The sequence below is a fragment of the Mus caroli genome, unplaced genomic scaffold, assembly GCF_978045245.1.
Source record: "Mus caroli unplaced genomic scaffold, Mus_caroli_1 scaffold_1, whole genome shotgun sequence".
Taxonomy (NCBI): Eukaryota; Metazoa; Chordata; class Mammalia; order Rodentia; family Muridae; genus Mus; species Mus caroli.
In genome coordinates, this window is record NW_028227256.1 from 115,943,228 (window position 1) to 115,970,407 (window position 27,180).

At 49.2% G+C, this 27,180-nt stretch overlaps 1 long non-coding RNA gene across 2 annotated transcripts; it reads right to left on the reverse strand.

Annotated features, from left to right (window-relative positions):
* Window positions 1-412: 412 nt before the first annotated feature.
* Window positions 413-25,763, reverse strand: LOC115031920 (uncharacterized). Of its 2 annotated transcripts, XR_003837557.1 has the most exons (5): window positions 25,543-25,763; window positions 22,031-22,133; window positions 4,657-4,904; window positions 1,540-1,909; window positions 413-881 (listed from the first exon to the last, which is right to left on the reverse strand). It is a non-coding gene; the product is annotated as an uncharacterized LOC115031920 (long non-coding RNA). The 2 variants fall into 2 exon arrangements; XR_003837556.1 differs by lacking the exon at window positions 22,031-22,133.
* Between the last annotated feature and the right edge of the window lie 1,417 nt (window positions 25,764-27,180).

The following is a 27,180-nucleotide window of genomic DNA, read 5'->3' on the forward strand; positions in this document are numbered from 1 at the left end:
GCCTGAGGCTGGTTTCAGGTGTCTCCCTTGTGAACATCCTGCTCACCGATTCAGGTGGTTGAGCTAGCCAGCTTGCCCTGGGATCCTGTCTGCTTCTCCAGGGTTACATCATGCCACTGGGCTTTCATGAGCACATTGGAGCCTGGAGCACATCTCGGTGCTGTGGCACGATACTTATACTGAGCCATTTCCCCAGTCCCCTCTTTGCTCATCTTTGTTCCTTTCAAAAATTTATTTGTAATTATGGGTGGGGGGGTGGAGTAATGTGCGCCCGTGTGCAGGTGCTTCCAGAGTACAGAAGGTGTCAGATCCCAGCTGTGTGAGCTGCCTGACCTGGGGACTGGGAACCGAACTTGTGTCCTCTGCAATAGCAGTATGTACCCCACTGAGCCACATGTTTCTTTCTGGGATTATATTTTTATCTTTTTATTTGTGGGTTGGGGTTGGGAGTTCAAGGTTCACATGTCGTGGAATTCAAGGACAGCTTATAATAACCAGTTCTCTCCTCCCACCGTAAGTCCGAGGGATTGAACTCAGGTCCTCAGGCTTGGCTGCAGATGACTTTCCCCACTATGTCATGTGACCTGTCCTTGCCCGTCTTTTCAAAGCACCATCTCCAGAGGCATTCAGGTTCTGATGTAGCAGGCTTAGGGCTTGAAAGCATGAATTTGAGGCAATAAAGTAAAGATGCCAGCATGGTAAAAACAGTAACGCTAGGTGAAGTGTCCAGCGGCTGTCCCAGGGCTCCTGGAGATCAGGGTGCCAAGGAAGGAGACTTGGCTCTCAGAAACTTCCACAGAAGTTTGAGAAGTTCCCGGGTTCTACTGCGTGAAGGGACATCAGTGAAAGGAACATCTCTTCCCAGCAGTGTGTCAGCTTCTCTGGAAATGTAAAGAACATGCTAGAGAGATTTTGGGAATACAGTAGCCCTCTTCAAATCCACCACTCCCTGTATGGTTTTTCTCTCCCACATCCAACAATAAAAGTGAGCATAGTAAGCCAGGCGGTGGGGGCACACACCTTTAATCCCAGCACTCAGGAGGCAGAGGCAGGAGGATCTCTGAGTTCGAAGCCACCCTGTCTACAGAGTGAGTTCCAAAGCAGACAGACAGGGATACAGAGAGAAACCCTGCCTCAAACAAGCAAGCAAGCAACCAACCAACAGTGTGAGCATGACACGGTAGGATAGATTGAAAGTGGAGAGAGAGGTTACATCTGTATAACTTCTTTGTTCAGCTGGTCTCTAGCCCAGGCTAGTCTCTAACCTGATTTGTAGCAGAGGGTGAGAACCTTGAACATCTAATCCTACTTCCACTATCTCCTGAATGCTGGGATTATAAATGGGCAACTGGAGATCAGTCTAGAGTTCCAGGCACACTAGGTAAGAGTCCTACCAACTGAGCTACAACCCCAATCCCTTCATAGAACTTTCCATTACAGTATAAATTGTAACTAGTTTCTTTTACTATTAATTATAGGTGTTAATAGCCTTAAATTTTTTATTACGTATAATTATTGGGGAGGGGGGCATGTACATACCACAGCATGTGTGTGATGGTCAGAAGACAACTTTCTGGAATAGGTGAGCTCTGGTGTCAGGCTCCGTATGCTAGAGCCTACCATTTGAGTCCTGAGAACCAAATTCAGGTTGTCAGCCTTGGTAGTATATGCTTTTACCGGTTGACCCATCTCACAGGTCCAGCTGTTAATCTCTTATATTATGTCTCATCCTGATAAGTAGATTTTATCATCGACTTGTGAAGAAGAAAGTTTGATCTCTTGGGGTCAGACTATCCATAAAATTGGGCAGCCACTGGGGATCTTCCATGTCTTCCGTGGAAACGGGGACTACATGCAATCCCCTGTCTGGATGCCACAGATGTCACAGGCCCTTCTGGTGCCCTGCAATCTGGAAGAAAAGGCAAAGGAACTGAACATTCTCCTGTCTCATCACTGGGTCCTTGTAAAGGATCAGAGTTCAGTTCCCAGCACATCACACCCCCAGTCAGGTGGCTCTGCCTGCCCTCTTCTGGCCTCTGTGGGCACCAGAACTCACGGGTGAATACCTACACAGAGACACACAATGACTGACACAGTAAATCTTTAACAAGAGAGACAGTCTGCTGATAAGAAAAGTGACTGCTCATTCCAGGAGTCTGTCTGGCTCCTCCATTCTTCCTTGGTTACTCCTGGCCTATCACTCAGGAGGCAGAAGCAGGTTCATCAAAGCCGCATCCTATGACAGGCTTGTTAAGTGCTAGAACAAGTTACCTGGAGAAGAGACCTCAATCTGGCTGAGGTGTGGCCTCGCCTCCAGGCAGGAAGGAGAAATAGATGGCCTCTTTGAGACTCTGCCTTCCCTGGGACTTCAGGCAGATATTACCATCTGGAGAGTGACAGTATCTGAGAGATCCCTGTGGCCTGAAGCCAGCACTAACAGGGTGGCCCAGTCTGGGCAAACTACCTGGAGCTAGGGAACTGGTAGACTTGCTGATAGGTGTGGTGTCTGCAGGATTTCCCATCTGACAGAGCAGGAAGCATAGATGAGACTTTTGGTTGTTAAGGAGACAGTGGCCAAAGCTTGAGGCCATGATATATGTGTGCCTCACACGGAGGCACACAGAAGGCCCTATGCAATGATGCCTGAGAGGACCTGCCTGGGCAGTCTCTCCTTAAGCTCCCAGAAGCCCTAGCTGATAAGAGCTCCGGACTCCAACCAAGAGTTGTGCATATTTTAGCATCTAGTCTTGCCTTCCTGTGTGTTCTCAGGAACAAGGGCCCAGGCATGAGAGAAAAGTAAGACTGAAAGATGGTTAAGAGCATGAGCCAATGGCCCCAAACCCAGAGGCTGTGCACCAGGCTGCCACAGCCCTGCACAGGGGACATTACATGCCATCAGTCAGCTTCCCAGACGAACCACTGCTCCACCTGAACATTCAACATCCAAGTCAAGGGCCCTTGAGGGTGAGGGCCAGGGTCACGCTCTTCTGCCTGTCTGTTTGGCATAGTACGGAGCTCAGACAACTTCTAGAATCAGTGCTCTCTTCCCACCAGCCTCTCTACCCATTGAACTGTCTCACAGTGGTGTTTCTTGTTTATTTTGGCTTGGCTTTTTGAGATAATATCTCATTCTGTAGTCCAGGCTGGCCTGGAGCTCAGGGCAATTCTGCTTTGGCTTCCCAAGTGCTAGGGTTACAGACCTGAGCCACTGATCCTTTTATCTCTACTCTCTCCTCCCCTTCCTTCTCCTCTTCCCCTCTCTCGCTCTTTCTATCCCTTTAAGACAGAGCATCATGAATTCACTGTGTAGCTGAGGATGACCTTGAACTCCTGGCCTTTCTGCCTCTGCCTCCTGAGTGCTGGAACTCCAGGCATGTCCCAACCACCACACCTGGATTTATGCAGTGCTGGGCATTGATCTCAGAGCCTATACAAGCCAGGTAAACACTCCACCCATTGAGCCCCACCCCCCAGCTTCCCTCTTCATTTAGTTAGGATAGTTGCAGCCGGTTATGGTGACGCACGCAGGTAGGATTTGCTAAAGGAGGCAGAGGCAGGAGGATCACAAGTTAGGATAATTGCCCCCAAAAAGTGGCATTTAAACTATTTGAATTTTCTGTAAGAACTACCCAATTAAAGCCAACTACAAATGCTCTCATTACCCTGGACATCTAGACCTTAAAGATGGCTACTTTTTGGCTTTTTCATACAATGGCCAAGTATTAAAATTTCAGACAGATTGGGGATTAACGCAGAGGCCTTGGGATCCACCTAACAAAGGTGCCCTCCGCCCAGGAAGCACATTTCCCAGTCCCCTGACCCACCACAAGTCGACTAACTGCCTCTCAGCTGCGCCTGCTTAGCCAGCCCAGCCTCTCATCTTATCTCTACCTGGTCAAATCTTCAACTGCTACCCACGCCCCTCAAACATGGCCTTCTGTCCATCTCTTTGCCTGGCTCTCCTTCCCTGAGGCCATGTTTGATATATTCCCACTCCCGTCCAGTGTCCCATCTTCAGCAATGGTTCCTGTTTTGTGGAGAGGGCGGGGCGTGTGTGCGTGCGTGCATATGCGCCGTGCGCCAGAGAGCAGGCTGTCCAGTGCTGTTCCTCACATACCCTCTACTTCTCTTCCCCCCGCCCCCAAGACAAGGTCTCTCGCTGGCCTGAATTTACCAGAGAGCTAATATGCAGCCACCGGATCCAGTTGTCTCTACCTCCTCGGTGCTGGGATCCTTCTAGGAATCAGATTCTGATGCCTACAAAGCAAGCACTTTAATGGCTGACCATCTCCCCAGCCCACTCAGTCTCCGTTCTCTACCTGCTCTTCCATGCTTCGCAGGTGGACTTGCCCTCATCACCCTCCAGCCTGGAGGGTCCTCATATCTTCTATGCTTCTCTGTGTCAGCACCGCCCTCCACTGGCCAGGTCCCATTAACAGGATCTTGCTGGACACTTCCCACCATGCTTTGCGTACTCAGGCCCGCCTCAGGAAGGATCCGGGCTATCCGTAAAACAGCAGTAAACATTCTTCTCACTGTCACCCCACTTTATCTAAACCATAGAGGGGGTGCCCAGGCAGAGTCTTCAGACAGATGCTCTCAAGGCATCTCTGCCTCCAGCACGTTAGAACGGACTCGTCAGGAGCGCTCACTTACCTTCTTTTTATTTTTTTTTGTCGCTGCGATGAAATAACCAGACAAAAAGCAATGTAGAGGTGGAGGGTTTATTTCAGCTCCCAATTCCAGTTTATAGTCGATCTTTGTACAGAAGTCAGGGCAGGATCTTCCAACAGCTGGCCACATCACACTGTCAAGAGCAGAAGCGAATGACTGTGCACACTCACATGCACATGCTGGCTTGTACTCAGCTCAGTTTCTCAACTCTCATTACCGTCGAGGAACCCCTGCAAAGAGAATCGCGTTGCTAGTGTTATGTAACCTAATACAATCTAAAAGCATTTGGGAGGAGGAACCTCGGATGAGAAAATTCACAGATTGGCCTGTGGGCAAGCCTGTAATGTATTTTCTTAATTGATGGTTGAGGTAGGGAAGCCCAGCTCACTGTGGGCAGTGCCATTCCTGGGCAGGGGGTTCTGGGGTGTATAAACACAAGCCCCAGAGAGCAAAAGGGGATCAGTGCTCCTCAATGGCTTCTTCATCAGTTCCTGCCTTCAGGTTCCTGCCTTGAGACCCTACCCTGGATTCCTTTCATCCTAGACTACAACCATAAGCTGAAATAAACCCCTTCCACACCAGATTGCTTTGGGTCATGGTGTTTATAATAGCAATGGGAACCCTAAGACAGGAATGGTGCCACCCACACTGGGTGAGGACTTCCCACATTAAGACAATCCCCTTCAAACATGGCCACATGTTCAACCCAATGTAGACAATTCTTCATTTTTCCCAGATGAGTCTAGGTCACATCAAGTTGACAGTTTAAACTAACCATTGTACCTCCTTGATTACCGTCTGTTTCCCTTCATTCTGGGGGAGTGAGTATCCAGTTGCAGACCTGAAGGCCAGAGGCACCCTAGGATATGGTGACAGAGTGTATGTGCACCCTCGTGTGGAAGAAAGTTCGTGTTCTATCTATACAGCTCCCAAGTCCTCCACCCCTACCCCACGGAAACCTGTTCCTTCAGGAAACCCACACACAGTAGGCCAGCAACAGGAGTCTCCATGACTACTCCAACCTAACCACCTCATTTCCTCACATGAAAACGAGAGGCCGGGCTGAGAGCCCTGATCTGCGGAGGCTTGTGTTCAGGCTCGTCCGGATGGAATATTAACCACACCCACTAGCACAATATACCAGCTTTAAAGTGTTTTCCGAAAGAATTCACGTAAAAGAAAAAAATGACAGTGTACATCTCCTCCTCGGTGCGTCTGTAATGTTCCAGAACCTACAGAGAACAATGAGACAAGAGGCCACCTCATAGACAAGCTTGGCCGGCTCTCAACACTGTGACCCACAACCTTAGCGGGAAGTGTGGCCTGGCATGAACTTAGCCACGAGTGGCTCTGAGCTTCCAGAAGTTGTTAAGGTCTGTTATTAAACTAGGTGTGGACAGCCTTACGTCGTACTGAGTGACTTCGTCTCTGATACTGTCTGTGATTCTCTTTGTAGCTTTCTTGCCTCTTTCCTCAAGGGGCTGGAATGGAAGTTGGAGAGATTGCTCAGTGGTTAGTACCTGCTGTTCTTGCAGAGAATTAAAGTTCAGTTCTCAGCACCCATGCAGGGCGGCTCCCACTCAGCGCCACCTGCAGCTTCAGCTCCAGGGTTCTGACACCCTGTCTGGTCTCTGCAGGCACCCATGTAATTGTGCACATAAACACACATGGACACAACATATACACATAATAATAAAAGAGGGAGGGAGGGAGGGAAGGAGGGAGGGAGGGAGGGAGGGAGAGAGAGAGAGAGAGAGAGAGAGAGAGAGAGAGAGAGAGAGAGAGAGAGAGAAAGAGAGAGAGAGAAGCTGATATGGGGCTCTATGTGGAACCAGCAAGACCTTCAAAAAAGAAGCCAAATTAAGGACCATAAAGTTGTGGTTTCCTATATTCAGTACAGGAATGAGGGGGAGGTGAACGTTGCTGGGCTCTGCCCAGAAGAAAGGTGGGAGACATCCCTGGGCTACTGGACACCGGCCCTGTGCTATGGAGTGTCACGTACCTCCTTCATTTGGTATTCACAGCCCTGTTAAAGTAGGTGTTATCACATTTTACATGTTCAGCCCAAGCCTCAGAAAGATTAAATCGTTGCCAACATCAACAGTTCCTGGGTGGCAGGGCCAGGACAGAAATCCAGATCTGCCCCAGCCCACGCTCTTCCCATCTGGGTGCTCCGTCCAGGCACGCGACATGTCCACCTGCCCACGTTCCCGGCCTGGGTCAGCCAGCTCCCACTAAGGGAGGGCAGGAAAGAGAGGTGGGATGGAATGGGGGTGTGGAATAAGGAGGTGGTAGATTGGTCCCATTTAAGCCTAATAAAGCAGAGACAATGGGTGCTTGAAGCTCAGGAGAGACTCCCTACACACAGGAGGGACTTGGCATACCTGGTGAGACAACAGGGCTGACAGGTGCCAAGTGACACTTGTCATTCCAACACCCCAGCAACTAGCAAGATGGGGAGGGTAGGAATAGAAGGAGCAGACATAAGGGGCGAGGGAGAGAAAAATGTCCTTATCACGCATGAAAGTAGGAGTCGGAAGACACAACCGTGGACTGAGAAAAGAGGAACTTTGACAGAGGAGGCCTGAGGCAGGGATATCTTTCTCATCTTCCCAACCCTGAGCCAGCTGGGTGGGAAAGGGAAGAGTCACCAGAAAGCCAGGAAATCACTAACGAGGGCCAGCCCCATCCAAAGGGAGGGCCAGGCAGAAGGTGCCTGCTGCCAGACAGAGGCTGAGGCGTGGGAACTGCAAAGACACTCTTGAATGGAACCACTGAGGTGGCTCCTGTACAGGTCATGAACTGCAGGCAGTGGGAAGCAAGCCGATTGCAATCTCGAAGGGAGGGAGGGGAAGACTAGGAAGCTTCAAGGGCGCGGTGGCTCAGGCCTATAATCCCAGCACTTGGGAAGCAGAGGCAGAAAGGACACCTATGAGTTCCAGGCCAGCCTGGTCTATGTAGTGAGTTTCAAGCCAGCCCAGGATAGATAGACTGTCTCAAGAAAATATAACAAGGCAAACAGTGTGTTTGTGTGTCTGTCTGTGTGTGTATGTATACACAAACATAACATATATATATATATATATATATATATACACATTTGTGTGTGGGGTGTATGGGGTGTGTGTGTGTGTGTGTGTGTGTGTGTGTGTGTGTGTGTGTGTGTGTGTAAAACAATGTTAGGGAAGTTTTGTTTCTTTTAAGGAAGTATTTGCGTTTGTATTTATGTGTCTGGGTCTGTGCCACTTGTGAGCTGGTACCCGGAGAAGTCAGAGAGAGTATTGGATCCCCTAAAGCTGAAGTTAAAGAGCTGTGAGCTCTCCTTATGGGACTGGGAACCAAATTCTGTCCCCTGCAAGAGCAGCGAGTGCTCTTCTCCTCTGAGTCTAGTGAGTTTGTTTGTTTGTTTGTTTGTTATTTTGTTAAGGCTGGGCTGGGGTGAGAGTTCGGTCGGTAAGATGCAAGCCTTTGCAAGCTTAAGGACCTGCCTTCTCCAGACCCATTTAAAGTCAAAAACAAAAGCTGCCCCTGATTGTTCCCATTTATAATCCTGGCACGGAGAGTGCAGAGACTGGGTCCCTAGGACTCGCTTGCCAGCAAGGCTAGCTTACTCCTCAGTCCCAGGCCAGTGAGAGTTGTCTCAAAGGGAGCAGCAGCACCTGAAGAGCACCTGATGTTGTTTCCTGGTCTCTACATGCACACATGTGCAAGCACACTCACATACATAGGTATACAAATGCACATGCACACGCACGCACACACACACAAAGAGAGAGGCGGTTGGAATATGTATGGAAGCAAGAAAGGAGCCAGGGAAACTGGACTGTCTGAGTGATGGAGTGCTTTGGAGGTAGAGATGGGGTGCCTAAAAATGGGTGGAGCCAGAGCTTACAGAACAGAAGATAAGTGCGAATGGAAAAGATGCTTTATTCTCTAACTCGGGGCAGGGTGTTGAGAGGAGGGAGCTGGAAGCTGAGAAGAGCTAAGGGAAAGAGCCTAAAACCCAAACTGAAGACTCTGAACAGCCCTGGAAAAGAGACAGGGCCCCGTGGAAATCCAGGCAAGGGACACGCCTGGGACTGTCTAATCAGTGTGTATCTGTCAGTGTTTGCTGCTGAACAAACAGGTCCCACAGGTACTTCACCGAAAGACATGCTTTTCCTTTCTTCTTTCTCTTCGTCCTTCCTTCTTTTAACCCCTCTCTCTTGCTTTCTTCTTTTTTCCTTTTGAAACAGGGTCTTCCTGGATAACCTGAGCTGGGCCTGAAACTCACTCTGAAGCCCAGGCTGACCTTGAGCTTGTACATGATCGCCAGCCTTGGCCTCCTCAGTGCTAGGATTATAGACATGAACACCTAGCTTGAGAGCTTAAAAAAATTGACAAGTTTTGTGCAGCCTAAATGTTGAGCTTGACTGAGGAGAGCCTGGAACTTCTGATCTTTCTGCCTAGCACTGGATTTTAGGTCACCCCCTGCACCTGGTTTATTGGATAGTGAGGGTCAACTCAGGGCCTTATCCACAACAGACAAGCACTCCAGCAACGGAGCTATAACCACAGCCCTTGAGAACTTATTTTTAGTTTCTTAAAAAGTGCAATGCTGGGGCTGGAGAGATGACTCAGAGGTTGAGAGCACTGACTGCTCTTCCAGAGGTCCTGAGTTCAATTCCCAGCAACCACATGGTGGCTCACAACCATCTTTAATGAGATCTGGTACCCTCTTCTGACATGCAGACATATATGCAAGTAGAAAACTCTGTGTATAATAAATAAATAAATAAATAAATAAATAAATAAATAAATAAACTGCAATGGCAGTGTTGAGAGGGGGCAAAAGCCTTCCCCAGTCACCAAGGCCCCAGCCTCCTTCCTGTGACATCCACCACCACTGCCACCCCACCCACCAAGATAGGAGCAATGGGGAGTCATGGTGGAAACTCTCTGGGCAGACCCAGTAGCTGCTCACTCTTCCACCCACCTGCCTGTCTCAGAACCACACCCAGGGGAAGCCAGCAATAGTAGCAGTAGTCTTGTTGGATGCTTGGGAGGAAGAAAGAAAAGGTTTTGATGGAGAAACAGAAAAGGTATTTCCAGGCATTACAATGTGGCTCAGTAGGTAGAGACAGAAAGTTCTGGGTTCTGTCCCTCAGCATCGTGTGACACTAGATGAAGCAGTGCTGGCCTTTAACTCCAGAGGTCAGGATGAGGATGAGGAGTTCAAGGTCATTCTTAACTCTATAGCACGTTCAAGGGCAGCCAAAGCTACGTGAGACTGTCTCAGACTGGGGAGGAGAAAGGATAACAGTTCGGTACACGCTATTAAACTTCATCATCTGAAATCAACCCCTGGAACCCAAATGGAGGAAACCGAGAATCGACTCCCCAGAGGCGTCCTCTGGTTTCCACGTGCATACATGCTGCACTCGGAGAAATTTGTCTAAGTGCAAGGTTGGGACTGGGAAATGGCTATCAGTAAAGTGTCAGCCATACCAACGTGAGGAACCTCCACCACTGGCATCCTCCTAAAAAAGCCAGGAATGGGCAAATCACATCTGCAGTCCTCCCTAGAGATCATGAGCTGATGGGAGGGGCAGACAGATGGATCCCCAGCCAGACACGCCAAAGCAGTGAGCTCCAGGTTCAGTAAGAGACCCTGTCTCAAAAAATAAAAATAAAAATAAAAATAAAAATAAAAAAAGGTGAAGAGAATCTGCAGAGGCGGCTCAGCTGTTAAGAGGACTGGCTGCTCTTTCAAAAGGCCTGGGGTCAGTTCTCAGTATTCACAGGGTGGCTCATAACCATCTGAAATCCCAGCTCCAGGGAATCTGACGCCCTCACTGGCCTCCCTGGACCCCTGTCACGCGTGGATACACATACATACATTAAAGCAAAACATCCATACACATAAAATCAAGTAAAATTTAAAAAATAATAATGACGTAGAGAAAGCCAAGGTATGGGCACACACCCTAATGCCAGCACTCAGGAGGCAGAGGCAGGCGGATCAACCTACTCTACAGAGTGCATTCCAGGACAGCCAGGGCCTCACAGAGAAACCTTGTCTCAGAAAACCAAAAGGAAATAAATAAAATAAAATAGTGAGGTGGGGGAGACAGAATAGAGCACAGGATGCCAACTTCTGACCACTATACACAGTTTGAACACTATACACAGTTTGAACACATGCCCCCACACACACACACACAAAGTTGACAGCCACACTTTGTACATAGACAGCTTGAGGCCAGCCTGGGTTACATGAGGCCTTATCTCAAAAAAATTAAATTAAATTAAAAGAGTAAGAGGAATCCGATCCTCAGGCCAGTTGGAGATGCTTGCTGTCCCATTCCTAACTCACTGTGAGAATTCCCAGGTCTACTTGGCCCTGAGGGCTGACCCACTGCTCGCTTCCTTCCCCTGTTTTGTTCTGAGCACCTGTTGAAACCATCATCCTCTGAGAGAGCTAAAGCAACAGGGGGCTGATAGACCAGAGGACGTAGCAGAAATGGATCCAGCAGTATGTGTGCTCTGCCCATCTTGCTGTAACTATGGGGAGGGAGGGGTGGGCAAGAGGAAGAAAACAATCCAGCCCTCGGGGCATCTGGAAATGAATGCTAGACTGTGTTGAGGTTGCTCAACGGTAACCTGCCTTCCCAGGGGCTGTGCCAGGCCTGCTGAGGGCTCATTTCATCCCTACTCAAGGCGCATGGGCAGCTGCTTCACTGTTACAAGTGGCCTTAAGCGCCAATGCTCTGGAGGTGCCAGGGCAGGAGGAGGGCATCTCTCCCAAGCGAGTGAGAGTGGCAGGCAAGTGTGTACCTGCACAGGTGAGTTTACAGGCTGAAGGGAGGCTTCTGTCTCCAACACATGTGGTCAGGCTTGAGAATAGACATTCATTCTCTATTTAGCCCAAAGCCTAACCCTGCTCCTTGGGTTACTTAACTCAACAGCTACTGCTGGGAGAGGTATGGTGGGTTCTAGCCCAGGGCCCTTTAGGTGTAGAAACCCTGGGATAGAGCAGCCGAGACCCCAATGCCACCCTCCACCACACACACAAAACCTGGTGTCCATCTGATACTGGCCTGTAAAGTTCACCCCAAAACATCCACCGCCTACCATTCCAGTTCCCTGAGCCCACGCAAAAGCTGGCAGAGGAAGATGTGAGGAGGCTGGGTGAGAGCTGCCGAGTCAGGCAGCGTGGCTCTTGGCAGACCTAGGGGATCTAATGAGGCAGTAAATGGGAGAGTGGAGGTGTGCAGGAAACGGCTTTGAACTCCTCAGACCCACTCAGAAGCAATCCCACAGGGCTGAATGCTCCTTCGGTGTGCTCGGAAGGAGCTATCTGAACACTTCCTTCCAGCCCTGCTGCCTGCACCACCGCCAAACTTTGATGAATATTCATGGAGAACAGAAGGGAAGGGACACAAGTCTGGCTCTGCAGAAGCAGTCCCACACCCAACACTGACATAGACCCCAGCCTCATTTCACCCGGTACAGCCTCAGGCACTCTGAGTGATTTCACTGTGGCTGTTTCTTTGTTCATTAATGGAAAACACTGAGTTGGGCTGGCCCAAGGAGAAGGTCTGAAGTCCTGCTGAGGTGACAGCGCGGGGGGGGGGGGGGGGGGCGGGGGGGGGGGAGTACCTATCCTGGTCTGGCAAGGTGGCTCGAGGGGTAAAGATGCTTGCTGCCAAGCCGGATAGCCTGATTTCATTTCCCAGAACATACATGGTAGATAGAAGGAAAGAACCAACTCTCACAAGCTGTCTTTTGATGTCCACCGTGGCATGTGTGTGCCCAACAGGTGAGCATGCTCGTGCGTGTGTGTGCACACACACAAAGAGAGAAGGAAGGAAGGAAGGAAGGAAGGAAGGAAGGAAGGAAGGAAGGAAGGAAGGAAGGAAGGAAGCAAGGAAGCAAGGAAGCAAGCAAGGACGGAAGGAAGGAAGGAAGGAAGGGAAAAGAGAGAGAGAATAAGAAAATTTAATTTTTAAAGTTTTCTGGTTTTGTTTAAGTTTTCTTTAAGGAGAGGCTGGAGAGACGGTTCAGTGCTTGAGAGTACTTGCTGCTCTTCCAGAGGACCCAAGTTCAGTTCTCAGTGCCCATATCTAAGGCAACTCACAAGAGCCTTCAATTTCAGCTTCAGAGGATCCAGTGCCTTTCTGGCATCCCCACACACCGGTACACACATGCACAAATTCACACAAAGATAAACACATACACAATTATAAAATAAAAATTTGAAGAATTAAAAATAGATCACATGTGTATCCACACACCAGGCAAGGCTCCTTGCCCAGAACGGTGGGAAGTCTAAGCTGGTGAGTTGAGTTTTGTGCCTGTTTCGTGTGTGTTGGGGGGGCAGGGGAGGGTTGTATGTGTCAATGTCCATCTGAGTGTGCACATGGGTGTACTTGCATGTACAGGCCAGAGGTTTACATCTGGTATCTTTATCATTCACCCTGTTTTTTTGTTTTGTTTTGGTTTGGTTTGGTTTTTTTGAGACAGGATCTCTCACTGAACCTGGAACTGTCATTAATTCAATTCATTCATTCATTCATTCATTCATTCGGCTGTATGGCTAGCAAGCCCAGAGAGCCTCCCTATCTCTAGTCCTCCAATACCGAGATTATAGGTGTGTGCTATCATGCTCCACTTTTACACAGGTGCTGGGGGGTCTGAAGCAGTCCTCATGCTCGCACAGCAAGCACCTTACCCATGGGACATCACCCCCACCTCAAGCCACCTTTCTCTCGCTGTCTGATCCTCCTACTGTGTGACCTACTATGAGCTAACCTCTCATGCTCTCTATCCCCAGTACTCCGACACCTGACAAGGGAGCAGAAGACAGTTAAGCATGGCAGTTGCCATCTGAAGGGCTCCAAAGGACTCAGAAGCCTGTGCCAAACCACCAAGCTCCATGACTGCATGGCTGGGGAACAGTGACTAGGCTCTGGTCTGGAAGGGTCCTCCAGAGTGAAGGTTTGGCCTTAGTCTGGCCCCCTATTCCCTACAAAACAGCTAATCCTGGAGATGGAGGGGGGAGTGTCTAGTGAGTAGGAACATTCGCTTCAAAATCACAAGAACCAGAGTTCAAATCTCAGTCCCCAGAGAAAAAGCAGAGCATGGAAGCCCATGTGTACACCTGTAACCCCAGTATAACAGGGGTATGCCAGCCTAACTTCAGGTTCTAGGAGATATCCTGACTCAAAGGAATGAGGCAGGGTGTGATAGATACCCAGTACCCTCCCCTGGTCTCCACATCTGTACACTGACACAAGCTCTCTCTCTCTCTCTCTCTCTCTCTCTCTCTCTCTCTCTCTCACACACACACACACACACACACACACACACACACACACACACACACATATATACCACACACACACACTCACATACACATACCAAAAAAACCCCTCAGCACACCCATACCTGCTTGTGTCCCTCCCCCAAACTTGCATCACAAACAAGCCCATCAATAGGCCTTTGTTTCAAGGTTCTGTTTCTACACACCCTTCCCATGTGTTTGAGAACCGTTTCCCATCTCCTCTGTCTTCTCAGCTGCTTTGAGCACAATAATAAGAAGCCTCAGGCTAGGGTGGAGGGCGTGTGCCAAGAACAGGGCTTGGCATGAGGCCCATGGCTTCTGAGGCTGCCCAGTCAGTGAAGTTAGAGGAATAGCAGGGAGTGAGGCCTATGTCTTCTGATCCCCTCAACTCAGCTCCTGAGCTGCTCAGGAGTCCCACGAAACCCTGGACAGGTGCTCACACCTAGTCACCAAGCCTCCATAACTACCTATCCTTGTCTCTTACACAATATATCTGCCCCCCACCACACCCCGTGGGAGGGTCGCCTGCTCACAGTTGCTTTTTCTGTTCTCCAGGAAGTCTGCACCCCCATGCAGAATGCATTGCCAGAGCTGTTGGAGTCAGAGCCTGGGTTTCTGCAGCCTTAACAAGCCAAGTTTGGTCTTTCGTCTTCAGTAAGACCAACTGAAGGAAGAGTCAAGCGATAGTGGAAAGCAGAGACAGGAGGTTTGGTTTATTCTCTGTGGGAAGAGGACGGAGGTCCAGCAATCCTCCAAGTTACTTCAGGGTCCTTTCAGTGTAAATAAAGAGCAAGAGGTGTACATTGCTTAGCAGGCCTGGTCAAGGTGTGGTCCCACCCATCACTGACCCATCACTGTCCAGACTCCACTCTGTCCAGCAAGACTGTCGGGTGAACCCTGTGAGATATTTCCCTGTGAGCTAAGTTTCTTCTCTGGTTGGCACCAGGACACCAGCCTTTTTCTTCTCCCAGCCTGAGACTCCTGGGGAATTCTAATCTCCCCAGGTCCTCTGTCTCGATAGTCTTAGAGCCAAAGCATGAGAGCTTCTCAGAATATCTTGGCTTCTGCCAATAACAAATGTGCTGCAAGGGTGAGCCACATCAGGGCATCCGTAAGAAGGGGGCCTGGGCTCCACCCTTGCCTTCAGCAAACCACTTATTATATAGCTTGCATTTCTCACTGTCTACTAGCACAAAGAATACAAGAAAGAGGTGCACTGCTGTTGCTCCCGACACCAAGAGGGTATTTAGTCAGTGGTTCCATTTATACCTGTGATGAAATGCTATCTGCTTTTCCAAGGGTCATCACAGGTCAGCTTTGACCCCACAGAGGAAGCAGAAGAAATGTTGTCTCCCTTGTCAGGGTACGTGGGGAAGATGGGGCAAGTGATGGGACAAGGAAGGACCCTTCCCTCATTGGCCACCTATCAGGTTGTCAGGCCTGGGATGGTAAGTGGGGATTATTGCAGCACTCAGGTAGAGAAATGGCGACTATGGACCAGGCTGGTCTTTTGTTTGTCTGTCTTTGAGACAGCATATCACATTGCCTAGGCTGGCCTTGAATTCAGTATATAACTGAGGATGACCTATATCCTCTACCTCAGCCTCCCAAATCCTAGGCCACAACTATGCTCCCCCACACCTGACTCCTGCCAGAGTTTAAGATCCATCTTAATCAAGGACGATGGACATGCCCGGCTAGGTAGGCATGGTTCAAGAAGTTTCTTAAAGGCAAGTCCTGAATGAATATGGAGAGAGTAGCTAATTAGAGTGGGGATGGTAAGACAGATTTACAGTGCATGTGTGTGTGCATACATGTGTGTGCATGTGTGCATGTGTGTGTGTATGTATGTACCATAAAATGTGTATGGAGACCAGAGGAAAACCTTGAGTGTTCTTCCCTGGTACTTTGTTTGAGACAGGATTTCTTTCTTTTTGTTTTCAGGTTTTTTGTTTGTTTGTTTGTTTGTTTGTTTGTTTGTTTTCTGAGACAGGGTGTCTTTAGCAGACCAGGCTAGTCTCAAACTCACAGAGATCCACTTGCCTCTGCCTCCTGAGTGCTGGGATTAAAGGCACCACCATGCCTAGCTCAAGACAGGATTTCTTTTTGTTCTCTGCTGCCCACACCAAGTTAGCTGGCCCAGTTGCAGAGATTCTTTTCTTCCTGTTTGCTTGTGCTAAGGGCATTTTAACCAGCTCCCTACCTGCATCCATCTCTCTCTCTCTCTCTCTCTCTCTCTCTCTCTCTCTCTCTCTCTCTCTCGATATGAGATCTCTCACTGCCATGGCTTAGCTAGACTAGCTTGCCAGCCTAGTGGCCCCTGGCTTGTGCACGTGCTCCCTGAGCCCTCGGTCGTCCTGGCCTGGTTGAGTGGAAGTCGGTGACTTATAGCTGCAGCCATGGAAATAGAGCACTCTTGAGAGATGGCAAGAAAGGCACCTATCAGTGACTAGCAGCCAGGGGCCAGGCCAAGGGAAGAATGTGGCCTCTATGACATCTCTTCTGGAGGGGAGGACACCCTCAGTCTAACCCATGACACCCTCAGTCTAACACCTGAGAGTCCATTGCAGAAGGGCAGAGGACGGAATGGATGGTGTTTCACTAGCTTGTGTGTGTGTGTGTGCCTGAATCTGATCTCCAAGACCCACACGGTAGAAGAGAACTAACTCCTGAAAGTTGTCCTTCGACCTTCACATGGGTTCTGTGATATGTGTCCACGTGTTCACACACACACATAAAATGCAATTAAAGTGAAAAAAAGGAAGGAAGGAAGGAAGGAAGGAAGGAAGGAAGGAAGGAAGGAAGGAAGGAGAGCTATGAGGTACAGCAGCAAGGTCTATTAAGGTAGTAGAAGTCACTACGGGAGCACAGAGTGAAAACTGTCTAAGGCAGGGGTGGAAAAGCCTGGGGCTAGGAAAGCGCAGCACTAACTTCAGCCTTTGAGGACAGAGAAATGGGAAAACACTGCCGTAGGTCACGAGCCTCCTCCATGGAGGCCACAGGTATTCTGCAGGACTGGGAGCTGGCAGGAAGCCCCAGCCTCTCTCATTAGGTTAGCCGCACCAGCTCTCGGGGTTTTATTACCTCTGTGCTGCCTCGGAAGAGCTCAGCCCCATCTGGCTGTGGCTGTTAAAAATGTGCTTGGCTTTCTTCTTTAAAATAAAACCCCAATCAAGGGATAAAAGAAAGTGCTTTGGAGCTTGGCCAGGGAACCGCTGCTTACAGGTGGGGAAAGATGGAGGGCTGGGGGGGGAGCTGGGGTGGAGGGAGCGATCCGCTGACATAGCACCTGTGTTGGTGAACAGCAGAAGCTAAGAGGGTTTTTTTTTTTTTTTTTTTTTTTTTTGATGCTTAAACCCAAGGAGGATGGGTAATTTAGGGAGCACAGAACAAATGATCCAGGACAAGGGAGAAGAGGTGTGAACGCGCGGCAAGAAGCTCACAGCTACTTTTAGCTAGGTAACACGAAACCGCTATTAAAAGTCTGCTTTGAAACTGAAAGCAACATATGGTCACAATCCCATCACATGCAAGCCGCTTTCCCCTGCCAGCTATGCCCTGAACTATAGAAGGCGAGGCTGAGCCACAGGGCTTCAAGGTGAGCTTGTTTCCTAGGGCTACAGCCCCCATCCCTACCCCCACCACTGAGGGACAGTCACCAAGCTCTAACCCACACATATGGCTTGGGCATTGCAAAAGAATAAGCCATGCTTGGGGCAAAATAGTTTGTCATGACCTGCCACCCACCCAAGTAGAATGTGCTTAAAGGGCCCGTGGCACATGTGGTCACGGTCAGTGCTCAGCCCAACCTGCTTGCCTACGGAAGCACTGACTCTACGGGACTGGCTGGCCCTGGCCTCTGAAGTCAGCTTGTTTGGGCTAAGAGGGAGCAGTCCTTGAAGCAGAGGCTATCTCTGGTGATGGCAGCCAAAATGACAGAACCGCTACTACAGGGACTGATGCCCCCAAGGGAATGTGTCTTTAAGACCAAGGTCTGGGTGCTCCTTGAGGGGGTGGGTGGGAAGGGAGTACGTGACTAGGGTGGTTCTCCAAGGCCTTTCTCGTGTGTGTGTGTGTGTGTGTGTGTGTGTGTGTGTGTGTGTGTGTGTGTGTATGAGAGAGAGAGAGAGAGAGAGAGAGAGAGAGAGAGAGAGAGAGAGAGAGAGCGCTCGCACTGCTGGGTTGCAGCCCATTTGCGTTTCGTGTGGAAAGGAGCTTGCTGAATTGCAGTGTGAGGAATTAAGGCTCCCCTGTTACTTTCCCAATCTTTCTCAGTAAACAAAACTCACTGTGGGAACAGTCTTCCTATGTTCTGCAATACAAATTGATTAATGCAGTAAAAATGCGAGTGAAACCACCAGCCCTCACAGACAGTGGGCTTATGTTGTCTGCCCTGCTCTCTGCCACGGTGTTTTTCCTTAAGAGTTTGTGTATTGTTCATGCTTTGGCTTGGCACACACACAAAATCCAAAGCCCATAATAACGCAGGTCATTAAACCCAACAACTGTGTTTGGACCTTTTTCAAGGGAGTGATTCAGGCAGGCGTTCTGCTGGGGAATCAGCTTCCAGGGAGTTACCAAAGCTACCCTCACTTAGGCAGGGTCCGAGGCCAGCCTCAAGAGCTTTCTCGAAAAATCGACCCTCCTGCAACCACTAGGTGGAGCTAGGTGTTTGCGAATAGCGTTCGATGAGCCTGTGTGACTGAAAAATGATATACCTTTGTGTGTGTGTGTGTGTGTGTGTGTGTGTGTGTGTGTGTGTGTGTGTGTGTGTAACATTCTGTCCAGATAAAAACGAATGGGGCACTGGGAACTGGGAATGTAGCTCAGTTGCTGGAGTGCTTGCCGAATGTGCATGAAGTCCTGAGTTCCATCCCAATACCACCTAAGGCAGGCATGATAGCATCTCACACCTATGCACTCTATATATACCTGTAACTCTAGCTCAGGAGGATCCGAGTTCAAAGTCATCCTCAGCTATATTATGAGTTTGAGGTCAGTCCAAATTAAATGAGATCTTATTTTTAAAACGAATAAGTGAGCTGGGACTGGGCGTGGCAGTTCACACCCATAGTCCTAGCACGGAGGCCTGAGGACCTACTAGCCAGCCTGGGCTACAGAGTAAGTGCTGCTCTAGCCTGGCTCAGCACCTATGTAGAATTAGAATTAGAGGTGAGAGAGAGAGAGAGAGAGAACAAACCAGGCTCTCCTCATGTATCTCAGGCTAGCCTCAAACTGGCTATTCAGCTGAGAATGGTCATGACCATTCCCAGTACTGAGATGGCTCACTTGACCCCTGTGCCGGGTCTGTATGATTCTAGGGATGGGGCCCAGAGCATTAGGCTTGCCAGGCAAGCACTTGACCCATTGCCCACTGAGAATATTAAAAAGCATTTTGTCCTAGTATAGAAAAAGTAATATATAAGCTCAGAAAATATAGCATTAAAAAGGTATGGGTTCTGACCTGGAGTTGTAACCCAGTGGCAGAGCGATTGAGTGGCATGCACAGCTTTTGTGTGGCAGGCACAGCCATGTGCCACCAACAAGCAAATAGGACCTCTTATAAGTACTTTGAGGCTCTGAATGGTGCAATCTAACCTAGAGTGTTTTGTGAATGCAGGTCTTCCTTCCTAAAAATAAAGCCAAGTAGCATTTTGAAACCTAGCAATATCAGAGATACAGCACTGACTGAATGAGACGCTCAGGCTGCTGTTGACCAGGGCTTTGGGTGTGGGACCCATAATTTCCTGGTACTAAATGGAAAAACTTATGGGGAGTTATTGTTTGTTTGTTTGTTTGTTTTGATAAAGGTTTTTATGTCATCCAGGCGGACCTTGAACTCACTAAGTAGCTGAGGCTCATCTTGAACTTCTCTGAGGCTCATCTTTAACTTCTCTGATCCTCCTGAGTGCTGGGAATACAGACACACATAGGAGACACTAGATAGTGCATCTGGGCCTCCCACATGCAGAACTAGTGTTCTCCTGCACCACAGCCCTAGAGTTCAGTTGAAATTGTAGTATTAGGACAAAGATATTATCCACATGGGAAAGTCGGCAAAGATTCCACACCAAGTATAGAGTCGGGGGTTCACAGACTCAAATTTAGTTAAAGAACCATTGCTGCTATTAAACCAGGCTTAAGACTTAGTGTGTTGGAATCTCTCCCTACAAAATAGGTCTCCTTCTTCCTTCCTTCCTTCCTTCCTTCCTTCCTTCCTTCCTTCCTTCCTTCCTTCCTTCCCATCCTTCCTTCCTTCCTTCCTTCCTTCCTTCCTTCCTTCCTTCCTTCCTTCCTTCCCCCTTCCCTCTCTCCTTTCCTCTCTCCCTCCCTCCCTCCATCCTTCCTTCCTCCCTCCCTCCTTTCCTCCTTCCTTCCTTCCTTCCTTCCTTCCTTCCTTCCTTCCTTCCTTTCTTCCTTCCTTCTTCCCTCCCTCCCTCCCTCCCTCCCACTCCCTCTCTCCCTCTCTTCTCCCTCCTTCCCTTCCTTCTTTCTGATCCTCATTCCCTGTATCCTAGACTGGCCTCACATTGACTTCCTGCCTCTACCTCATCATCTGTGCTTGGATTGCAGGCATGAATTACCATGCCAGTTTATGCCGAGCGGAGATGTTGGGAACGGAGCCCATGTGAGGGGAATACCCTACTAACAGGGCTTTGTTCCAGCCTATGTAGAACAGGCTTCTGAAAAGCCACTCAGAAATAGAAGCTTACAAAACAAGTACAATTGAAGTCCTAGAGAAGACATGATGCTTAAGGGGGGGGGGGCAGGTATGGATGGCTGACAACCAGGGTTCGAGCCCCATGGCCGACATGGCAGAAGGAGAACCAACTCCCATTAGTTGTCTTCTGACCTCCACATGAGGGCCAACACAGGCAGATGCCCACCCACGCAAGAAATAATTAAAATGTGAAAAAATAAAAACAGTTGAAGTGCGTTGGGCAATGGTGGCACATGACTTTAGTCCCAACTCTTGGGAGGCAGAAGTAGGTGGATCTCTGAGTTCGAGGCCAGACAAGGCTACACAGAAAAACCCTGACTCGGCAGGGGGGGGAGGTAGCGGGGGGGGGGGGGGAGGAATAGCTGAAGCAAAACAATGGATCACGCTGTGTCCTGTTTGATAAACACCATGTAAGAGTTCGTGTATACCACAAGCGTCCTCTCTAGACAGGGGTCTCAGATGACCCATCATCATCACTTTCTCCACCTATCCTCTGCTTACTGTGTTGACCAGTGATGGAGTTAGGGGTGTAGCCTAGTCAGTAGAGTGCTTGCCTAGCATGCATGAGCCTATGTTCCTTCCTCAGCACCACATAAAACAGGCTTGGTGGTCAGCACCTGCAATCCTAGCACTCGGGAGGTAGAGCTGGAAAGAGCAGAAGAGTTCGAGGTCGTCCTCAGCTACACATGGGAGCTTTGGGTTAACCTGGGCTACATGAAACCTTGTCTCAAAATAGAAGAGTGAAGTGATTCCCTTTGCTAAATAGAAAACTTACCAGAGTCACGTTCTCTTTGCATTAGCAAAGACTTAAGTTCCTCATTGCCTTCATGGTAACACTTGAACACAAGCCCCGCTCCTGTGGCCATCTTCGGGTATATAAGACCAGGGTGAGGCCCTCACCCTAGCATAGAAAACCTGTGTTCCACTTACTCACCTGCTTGGTGCAGCCTGGCCCCACTGTCTGCTGCAGGCACCTCCCAAGTTAGAATCCCAGTTCCACCAAACAGAGCTTTAGGAAGCTGCTCTGAGCCTTCTGCAGTGGAAGGCTACGGGTGGAGCCAGCCCTCTGGAGTCTACACCTCTCACATCCAGCTGATCAGCAGGCTGCAGCCGGAGGTACCTGGTGACTTCCAGGTTTAGGTGATGGGCAACTTTCATGTGAAGATAAATCTCCCTCTGCATGTCCTGTGGGGCCCTCTGCTGCTTCCACTTCCCAAACAAACCCTGACTGCACAGCCCTCTGTGGGTGTCCTCTCGTGATGAGACAAGTACCCAGATATTTTAAGATAGCACTTGAGAAGAAATGTTACCTTTGGGCTCAGGAGATGGCTCTGTGGGTAAAAACATGTTCCCAGCACAGACCTGAAATCCTCCGTGGGGCTGTGTAGGAGAGCAGGAGCCTGCAATCCAGGGCTGTGAGGGCAGAGACAGGAAAATGACTGGGACTCGCTGACTGCCATCCTAGCTCCAGATTCAATGAGAAAGAAACCTTCCCAGACTAAGGGGGAGAGTGACTGGGCAGGATGCCCACTGTCTCACTCTAATGTGTGCATTCATACACATACATGCACACTTATGTGCTCATACGTGCACACACACACACACACACACACACAAATACTTCTTTAAATAAAAGGAAAGAAATGTCACCTTTTAAAGCTGTCTGCCACAGCAAACTCCACTCTGGAAGATAAAGATCTTCCAGCCCATTAAAACAAAAATAGGACAGCTAGGACATGGTGTGTGTGGCATTCCTCTATGTGCACGCATGTGTGCACATGTTCATGCATGTCCCGGAGCACTGTGCACATGCATGTGGGAGCCATAGGTCAACCTTAGACGCTGTTCCTTAAGAACCACCCACCTTATTTTCTGAGACAGGCTCTGTGATTGGCCCGGAGCTTGACACGTAAGCTGGGCTGGCATGCAGGTTCTGGGGCTCAAACTACTCCACATACGTGCATGGAGCTACTTTACCAACTAAGCCGTCCTCCTGGCCCAAATGTGTCTTTTTTGTATGAAAAATGCTGTGGCGCCAGTGTCCCCTTCAAAGGTACAGAGGATGGCACTGTGAGAGTAGAGACAGGAACCACAGACACATGGGGCAGCTGGAGGGAGGTCAGAGCGGCTGGTGAAGATGGAGGTAGGGGAGGAGCAGAGAGGGAATCTAGAAGGAGAGAGCCACAGAGCAGGGACTCCCAAAAACACTTCCAAGAGGAATAGCACTCAGGGTGACCACGAGGAGTCCAGGTTGTTGGCATGGTGTGGCGTCCCAAATGAGACTAGGAACTGGATGGTGTCTTCCCAGAGGGGTGTCTGCTTAGAGGGTGACTCTCAGACCAGCTCTTTCTGCAGGTGCGCGGCTCAGGGAGCTCACAGTGAGCAGAGCCAGAAATATGCGGAGCGTCAGAATGTTGAGTGGCTGAGGCACACACGTTAAAAGCACAGCTCAGGTTAGACAGGCAGAGGACCTGAAAGAGGACTCTAGGAGCCCCACGAAGAAGAGAACTGCAGAAATGGTTGGGAAGTAAGGTGGGGGACTTAGCTTTAATTAAATAATTAATTTTTGTATGTGTGTGTGTGTGTGTATGAGTGTGTATGTGTGGAGGTTAAAGGTTAACCTCTAGTTCTTCCTAAGATGAGATTTGAGTGGGGGGACAGCAGTGACGCTCAGATCTCCAGATCTACAAGGACTGGGTACCTGCAGTGTGTGCAGCTGGGAAACAGAGCGTGGACAGGAGGTTATAAAGGGGGATAGCAGAGTATGGGAGTGCACACTGCCACCCCAGCACCTGGGAGGTAGAGGCAGAAGGGGCAGGAAGTCAAGGTCACTCTCAGATATTTAGCAAGACAGCAACGAGATCATATATATATTAGAGGGTGGAGGGATGGCTCAGCGGCTAAGAGAACTGGTTGTTCTTTCTGAAGACCCAGGCTATTCTAGGCAGGCACTAGCATGTCCGTCCCCACTTTTAATTCCCTCTCCATAGGATCTGAAGCCCCCTGCTGGCCTCTTCTGGCATTACAATCACATGGTGCACAGACATACATACAGGCAAAACACCACTCATAGAAGATAGAAAAATCAGAAGGTGACTCTGAGGGGAAAGGTCCTTGCCACCAAGCCAGACCACCTGAGCTGGATATCTGGAGCCAACACGGGAGAAGGAAAGAACCAGCTCTAGCTAGCTGTCTGTCGTCTGGCACTCCAAAGACATGCCATAGCATATGCCTCTCCCCACTATTAATACATACATACATACATACATACATACATACATACATACATACATACATACATTTTAAAACTTAAAAATAAAATAGGGTGGAGGAAGATACCAATATGCATCTCCAGCCTTCACTTGCAGAAAGATATTGAGATGGAGCCTAGACACACGCACACAGGGCAGGCAGGGGCTGGAGGCTGGCAGAAAGTTGCTGGTGGGATCACATTACAAAGAGCCCTGCCAGGGTTTCTGGAATATGGATCCCTCTTTCTGTGTCTAAGGAAGTGCTGGGATTTACTCATGGAAGACAAAAAGGGGGAAGGGAGTCTTTTCTTATTTTCTTTACCTGTGTTATTCTGAGTGTCTCTGGAAGGTGAAAATGACTTAAGCACACATTAAAATAATGTAAAATAAAAATCTGGTCCGTGTGTGTGTTGCATGTATACAGGTGTGCTGGGTTTGTGCCATGTACACACACACACAGGCCAGAGGATGCTGCTGGATATCACCGACTACTGTCCGATGGCTTATTCTTCTCAGGGTCACTATTATGGCTGGGCCGGCTGGCCCACAAGTTCTTGGATCCTCCTATCCCCACCCCACCCCCACCCCTACTTCCTCCCAGTGTTGCAGTTAGAGACAGTCATAGCTATGATCTGCCTGTTACCTATTCAGGATTTGAACAGCAGGTCCTTTTACCTACTCTGTCACCTGCCTAGCCCTCAATTTTTCTCTAATAGAAGAACTGATCTGCACAGTGCAGGATGCTAATTAGGATTGGAGGGATTGCTGGTGTGACTAATCAGTTGTCAACCTGATGGAATTTAGAATCATCATGGAAGCAAACTTCTGGGCATGTCTATAAGGGATTGTCTAGACTAGGCTAACAGAGTAGAGAACACCCCTAAAGTATCCATCTCTCTGCTGCCTGACTGTGGGTGCCCTGTGAGCAGCTGCCTCAGGTTCCTGCTGCTGTGCCTTCCCCGCCCGCCAGAATGGGCTGTGCCCACCCTTGAACTGTGAGCCCCAGCAACCCTTCCTCCTTATATTTCTTTTGTTAGGGATTTGATCACAGGACAGAGGTAATACATGGCAGTCCTGGCCACCACCCTGGGACATGAAGACCGTGCACTGTGAATCCCTACAGCAGGAATCCAAGCCCCAGCGTCTCCCACACTCGACTGTCACCCTCTCCTGTTTGCATTTATGCAGAAGTGAAGGTGCACCATGGACCAAGATGTCATCCTGTCTCCAAATCCTCACCCAAACCAAGGTTTTATCTGTGAGAGGCAGTGGCAGTCTGTCATTACATTTCTACACTAAGTTTAAACTTACAATGTTATTTATTTTATATATTTGATTATATCTGAGTAAGCCAGATGTTTAGGAGAGCATTTCTACTTGTAACTACTGAATATACACAAGAATTACTTAACAAGATGGGGAGTGTGATAGAATGCTTGCCTACAGTGGTTTCCACGCCCAGCACTGCACAAACTCAGTATAATGGTGCACATCTGTACTTGTAGCACTTGGGGGATGGGGGAGGTGGAGGCAGGAGAATCAGGAATTCAAAATCATCTTCAGCTACTTACAGAATTGGAAGCCGGTCAGCCATGGTGTTGCATGCCTCTGTTCCCAATACGCAGCAGATAGAGGTAGGAGAGTCTCTGAATCAGAGCAAAGCCTGGGCCTCATTAACCCATCTCAGAACAGAAACAAAATAGCTACAAAAGTCCGGAGGAAGGAGAGGTCCCAAGCATGCACTGCAGATGGGTAATCAACTTACTGCCTTGCAGCAGACAGAGAAAGGGGACGAATGAAACCAGCCCTAGGGAAACCAAGGCATCCTCACTTGACTGCAAATCAAGCCCCAGCTCAGCTCCTGCAGGCAAAGGGTTGCCATGGCGCCTTTGGTTAAAATGAGCATGCCCAGGGGCCAGGCAGTGGTCCCTCCACTTGGGTCTGCCAAGAGGAAACAGTTGCTGGGAAAAAAAAAAAAAGAAAGAAAGAAACCAGGACAAAATACAAGACTGTCATTGTCTCCAACGAAACTTTAAAAAGAAGACTTGAGCCCGGTCGTGGTGGTGGTGGTGGTGGTGGTGGCGGCGGCAGCAGCAGCGGTGGCACATGCTTTTACCCCCAGCACTTGAGAGCACTCTGTGAATTTGAGGCCAGCCTGGTCTACAGAGTGAGTTCTAGGGCAGACAATGAGACCCTGTCTTAAAAGAAACAATAAAATAAAATAAAATAAAATAAAATAAAATAAAATAAAATAAAATAATGAGAATAAATGACAGAGGAGCACTCAGCCCAAAATAAGATACATAGACCAAGTGTTATCATCCTGTCTAAACTCCAGCCCCACAGTTACGTGGCAACAGCCAGGTAGGCCTGACCCACTATGAAAGGGGCTGCTTGCCCCCTCTTCCCTCTCTTACTCTTGCTGTCTTGCTCTCTTGCTTCTCTCTTGCCCTCTTAGGCTCTTCCATTCCCCCTTCCCTTCTCTATTCCCTTCCCCCTCTCTCCCCATGCTCATGGTTGACCTCTACTTCTCTTCTCTTCTCTCTCTCTCTCTCTCTCTCTCTCTCTCTCTCTCTCTCTCTCTCTCTCTCTCTCTCTCTGTGTGTGTGTGTGTGTGTGTGTCTTTTTCTGCCTTTAATACCCTCTTAATGCCCTTCCTCATGCCCTGAATAAACTCTCTTCTATACTATACCGTTGTGTGGCTGGTCCCTCAGGGGGAAAGGATGTCTTGGCATGGGCCCACTGAGACATCCCATCCCCCATAACTCATCACACATCCATAGAACATATTCTCTTTATTTGTATCTTTTTATAAACACATCACCAAGCCCTTCTAACCCTCAGGGGTGGTGTGAAGAGAACATAGACTCCAAGAGCTGGAAGGTACGGGAAGGGGCTTCCAAATGCCATCCTCTGGCATCGAGACAGCAATTGCAATCTGGATGTCCAGGCAGCTGTTTCTGCTGCCTGTGCTGGGTCTGCACAAGAGCAGGCCTGTCCACAGTGAGGCTGAGGGTCAGGGTAGTGGCACATGCCTTTAATCCCACAACCTGAGAGGTGGAGGCAAATGGATCTCTAAACATAGTAAGTTCCCAGCTAGCCTGGGCTACACAGTGAGACCCTGCTTCAAAAATAAAATTGTCAGGCAGAGGTAGGCAGAAGACAGGTTGGGGACGGGTGCACCCATCTTCATAGCCCAACTATTTGTA